Source organism: Anas acuta, chromosome 11 (genome assembly GCF_963932015.1).
Source record: "Anas acuta chromosome 11, bAnaAcu1.1, whole genome shotgun sequence".
NCBI lineage: Eukaryota > Metazoa > Chordata > Aves > Anseriformes > Anatidae > Anas > Anas acuta.
Window position 1 is genome coordinate 5,122,446 of NC_088989.1, and position 5,426 is coordinate 5,127,871.

The following is a 5,426-nucleotide window of genomic DNA, read 5'->3' on the forward strand; positions in this document are numbered from 1 at the left end:
TGCGGTGTGATTTCTCATCATGCTCACCCCTGCAGCCTTCTTACTCCCGGGGGCTTGCATTTTGGTGCACAGGTGGGCCACAGCCAAGAGCAAAGCCTTAGCACGTGCCGCACTTGAAGAGCAGAAATGCTCACGGGGTTCTGAGGATGTCCTTAGCCACTGCATTGCATAGGGCCTCTGGAAGCAGATAGCAGAAATGTGTGTTTTCCTGCCAGGCTCTGACACAAGCAGGACCTGAACTGCTCGCAGTCACACTGCTCCTGGCCAGAATTACGCAAATGCTCAGACCTTTCATTCAGCTGGGGCTCCATCAGTATTTGCAACCCCTTCTGCCCAGCACATCACAGCTTCTGCCTCCTGGGCCCAGAGGTGGTCACATCTACACCACAAGCACCTCTCGCCTTGCGTGGGTGAGCGCTTTGCCTTGTATTGGCCTTCCTTGCCAACACAGCACGCATGGCCTTCTCCCTCGCTTTTGGTACCTAACAGCAAAACTTCAAGGAGTCCTTTTCCTCCCCTTTATTTATCCACCAAGTGTGCTTTGCAAAGGCTAATTTATATTTGAGCAGCATTCTGTACGGAGGCATACGCAAGGCAGCTCAGCCACCAGAAAAGTTAATATGTGCTTTGCATTTGCTGCCTCTAATTACAGGAGGGAAGGAGTGGAGGTACAGCCGTGCCTGCCTCGGCACGAGCCAGTTTGACTATTGCAAAGCTAATTAAATATGTCTCCTGTATATAAAATATATCATCTCCAGATAACAGCATACTGTTAAATTCTTCATCTTATTAAAAGCTTGCATTAATGCTTTTCCAACATAAATTTTAACTGTGGACAGGTACTATTTGAGGAGCCTGACAATAGGACTGACCTAGATTAGGCTGACAGTGCCAAAAGATATATCACCTCTAGCTGTCTGGGAGAGAAGAAGGATGAGGAATACATTCTCCATTATTGCCTAGCGCTGATGTGCCGGCATTATCTCCAGCAGCCCGGTGTTGCTTTGCCTCCTGCTCTCTTGGTACAGTAGACAGCTATCCCACGCCAAGGAGCGCTATTCTGTGCTTGCTGTCTCTTATTTTCCACCCGATAATTCAGCTACAGTGGGATTTAATGGGGCAATGCATAATGATTTTAAAACCATTGATAAGTCCCCCCATAGTTTACAAAATTACAGGAGATAACTCTGGCTTCGTGGTAGGGTTTGTGCGGGGGGTTCTCACGGGCATTTAGGTCCAGGCTGTCATCTGTACAGGAGCAGAGAGGCATCTGGCTGCACCAACACTCAAGCTTTTGCAAATTATCTTATCTCTAAGGCTGCTTGGACCCTTCTCCTGCTAGACCTAAATAAGCAAGAAGCAGTGGTGGCAGTTTTAGAAACCGCAGACAGCATCGCCGCATAGGAAACATTTTGTACTTTTAGTGTAGGTACACAGAGCTTATCAGAGATCTTTTCCAGGCATCCTTCTACAAAAAGGAGCCAGAAAGCAGGCTCATGAAAAACACTTTACTGTCACACAACTTCTAATGCAGAAAACAAGACTGCTGAAGAGCAGCAATATTTCTCACATGCATTGCTGAATATTCAAAAGATATGAAAATAGCTTTAAGAGTCTAAGAAAATAGAAATTCCAAATATTAATAGGAACTCTGCCATTGATTTTAGCACAGATCTTGCACTGACATTGTGAGATTGCTCAGTTTTAGACACTTGATTGACACAGTGATGGCTCATTCAAAGTGTATGCAAAGTCAGAGCAACTGTATCAGGCTTTTCTCTTGACTTCAGATTTTTTAACTTTTCCCACTGACATCCCCAGGGCCGTTGTATTGACAGAATAATACTTCTGTTGCAATGCTGGTGCATGAGAGACTTTCCTTTTAGGGGAGGGGGAAGGGAGGACTCTTCCACTGCTGTCCTCCTGGATGAAGAGCTCAGGATAGAGCAAAGGAGGTGCAGCATTGTAAGAAGTCGATTCAGACAACCTGCCTGGCTGCAGAGTCTCCAGCACATGAAATTCTCTTTGAAATAATTGATGGGCTGCACACCCAAAAGTTCTGTGAAAACCAGCACCAGCACCTCTGAAAAACAGACTTTATACGGATTCTGCTACTGGGAGGATCAAGCCAAGGATCAACTTTGGAGGCACATCTCTGTTTTTACAACTTGTTTGTGGTGTTTCGCAGAGTTGGCTCAAGCCTCCTCAACAGGGCAGGAGAAAAACAGCATTACTATTCCCTGAAATAAGACAATATTGATTCCCAAGACAGGGTGTTATCTGGCATGATTCCTTCCCTATACACCCAGCAAGTCGTCTCACGTTCCTCCTGGCAGGGAGCAAGCAAAGCTCCTCACCTGCTGTAGCATGGATCCATCCCTTTCCCAGGCAGCAAGCTGATGGCACCTTGGGCTCATTGACTAAGAAACAAATGCAGGCAAAAGATGCCTCTATGGGCAGAAGGAAATTACTCCATTGCTACCTACTTTTGCTATACAACAGGGTGAAAGATAAAGGAAAAAAAACTGACAGGGGAAAGGCCTCCCTAGGGGCAAAGTCATTCCTCAAGCACTAGGGTGATAAAGTAAAACTTACTGTATCTAGGGTTTCTGTCTGATAAAAAGCAAATTCAATGCCAAAACACTGGAAACCCAGACAGCAACAACTGAAAGGGTCTCAGCATCACTTCTTTGGCAGGAGTCAATGGCTATAACTGCCTGGGTACAGAGTACATACAAGAATATGTCAGGGATCTATCAAAAATGTCCTACAAAAACAGATGTTTCCACCTACTCAGAGATATGGACAAGAGTTTCAGTTACCCTAAATCCTTCTCATGCTCTTCCAAATATATACCCATCACATGCCCTTTAAAGTGTGAGAATGATGCAAGACAGATTTCACATGTATGAAAATCTTACCCTGGATTTTTACAAGAAAAAGTGTAATGTATCATTAGACTTTTGACCAGCAGTTCCACTAGCTGTGGAAATTCACCTCCTTGTTTTGGAAGGTGTGTACAGAAATGTGTCTAATCCAAGGAAGAAAAATTAAAACTTACAATAAACCATCATAATCTGCTTGATCAGCTGGAGAACAGAAATAAAAAAATGCTCCCTCTTAAAAGAGCAGCGTAAATTATATCTTGATTTGTCCATAGAAATAAGTGACAACAGCTTCTGGATAGCACCACTTCCTATCCGCATATTTAAACTTAAAAGTCAAAGTTGAGTCAAAAAATATTGCTGCCTTGAAAGATAAATATATTGTGCATATTAGCTATAACAGGAATGTATGCTACTGCATAAATATTTAAATTCAGATTTGGAAACTATGTATTTTGAAGAAACCAAGGCCAATATATATTGGATTACAAATTCATATTTACAATTTCCTAAACACAACCAAACAAAAAAACACCTTATGATTTCTTGTTTCACTGAGCTGAGGTGGCAATACTTTGTCTATGTTGTACAAATGCTTGATTTGCACTCTATTCTCCAAGCTAACATTTTCCATTTCCTTTTAACCACCAGAAAAGTGAAAATATTGCACTAAAATATTTCCATTCAAATTCTGTGGATTAAATCATATGCTTTTAAAATTCACTCAATGACTAAGACAGTTTTCCTGAAGCACTCCAACCCAGTTAGTCAGGAGGAAAGAGAAGCAGTAGAGTCACACTAATAGAGCATCGCTAGTTTGGAACGGATAAAAGAGAATGCAGACCAAACCCATCGCCACATGACATCACCAAAAGAAGTATAGGAGGTGGAGGGAGAGATCATTGCACATAATTAGAGCAGAAAGAGCTGGAAGTATCTATTTTAAGACATGTAAAGAACATGAGCAAGGAAGAAGCATTTCATTTGTCCTGCTTTTCTTTAAAGTATGCAAGGATGGTTTGATTAAGTTGAGGAAGACAATTGATAAATTTTATAGAACAAATTAGTGGGGCTAATAAAAAAAATTAAAAAAAGTCAATAAAATAATCTGGTTTTCCTATCCTGTGAGCCTACACCTGCAATTGTTCAGATTGGGTAAGAACCCAGAGGGGTGAAAAATGATACCACTGAACTTGTAGAGTCCTGTTCACTCGTGCTCGACCGCTGTGTTTTTCATGGGGATAGTCAGAACTTCCATGCAGGCACCTCAAAAATGAAGAGGAATGCTAAATCCACACTAGCACAGCTGATGGTACAAATTGCACATTGCTCTGAATTTCAGAAAATGATTGCTGGTTTTAGTTGCTCCCTTTGGGTGGCTGCCCAAGAGAATTGATTGCCAGAGAGCAAAGGCTTGGGCTCACTGTGAATCAGGAGCTAATAAAATGTCCCAAGGGACAGATGAAGGCGTGCCGACTGTGTTTGAAAGTGTAGGCTTTTAAACATGACATGACTACAACAAAAACAAAGTTTTGATCATAACCAGCAAAATAAAAATACCAGATTCCAGGGAAAAAAATACATATATATATACATTATTTTTTTTTTTTGCAAAATCTTGTGAGAATTATGTCACTTTTGAGCACCTATAATGCTGAGTTAAATAAGTTAGACGTTTATCTTTTTTTGGTCCCAGGGGAAGCCTGGTTAACCTTTATATTCCTCTCCTTTTCATTCTACAATCAACTGTTGGAAAAATGTAGCAAAACTCTCATCCATTACCAGACCATCCATGATTGTACTGAAAGGATATGCCAGGTACAGTTAGTGCCTCGATCCAAAGGGAAACGTAAGTGACATAGAAGTTTCAAGAGACTTTTTGATAAGTTCAGTTTTCACTAATCTGAGCTATTTTACCTCTCACTGCCTCTTCCCAACAAGCTTCCTGCAGCACTGACAGCCCACTATGTTCACGAGGAGCATTGACATCATGTCAGTAACACTAAACCAGCTTTGACAACACAGCTCGCTCTCTAGGACTCAGCAGGCTGACCAGTGGGTTTCCAAAACTGTCTCTTTTCAGAAAGTTTTTATACTTGTTCATTAATACTTAGTCTAAGGGCAAGTTGCTGCCCACCACTGTGTGGACAGTGTTTTTTTATAAATAACACATACTGTGAAATATGGACAACAAAGACCAAGATAAAAACTGTAAAACATATTAATGGAATGACCTGATGAAATACTTTGCCTTTTCTAAAACTTTAATAACCATCTTCTAGCTTGGGGAGGTTTTCTATTTTTTTTCTTTCATTTTTTTTTTTTTATTTTTGTAGAAACAAGTTCATAATACACTAATATTAAGCTGCTAATCATTGAAGTAGCAAAGTTCAGATGTGTTATTCCAGCTGTTCTCACCAAGCAGATGAGCTTATGCCCCAACACTGAGAGCTTCAGGAGGGTGTAAGTGATACATGTATGGGGTCTTCTCCAGGTCTGCTCTGCCTGGGGGAACTTCAGCCTCTCAGCACAAGGGTAGAT